Consider the following 235-nt stretch of genomic DNA (forward strand, 5'->3'; position numbering starts at 1 on the left):
GAAAGGCGTACTAACTTCAAAACACAAAAGCGAGTCACGAAAAGTGTCTTTGGGATTGTTGCATAGAGCCCAGAGTGAAATAATTTTGAATCAAAACATATTATCCCACATATTTTAAAAATCGGTCCGATATAAATTGACATCTAAATATCCAATGCGTTCAAAATTAGGACCGATTGATATCAGATTTTGTTTTGTCATATTCGTTTTGACAACTGTAATCCCAATTTGTAGA

Source organism: Lottia gigantea (assembly GCF_000327385.1).
Source record: "Lottia gigantea unplaced genomic scaffold LOTGIsca_122, whole genome shotgun sequence".
NCBI classification, from domain to species: domain Eukaryota; kingdom Metazoa; phylum Mollusca; class Gastropoda; family Lottiidae; genus Lottia; species Lottia gigantea.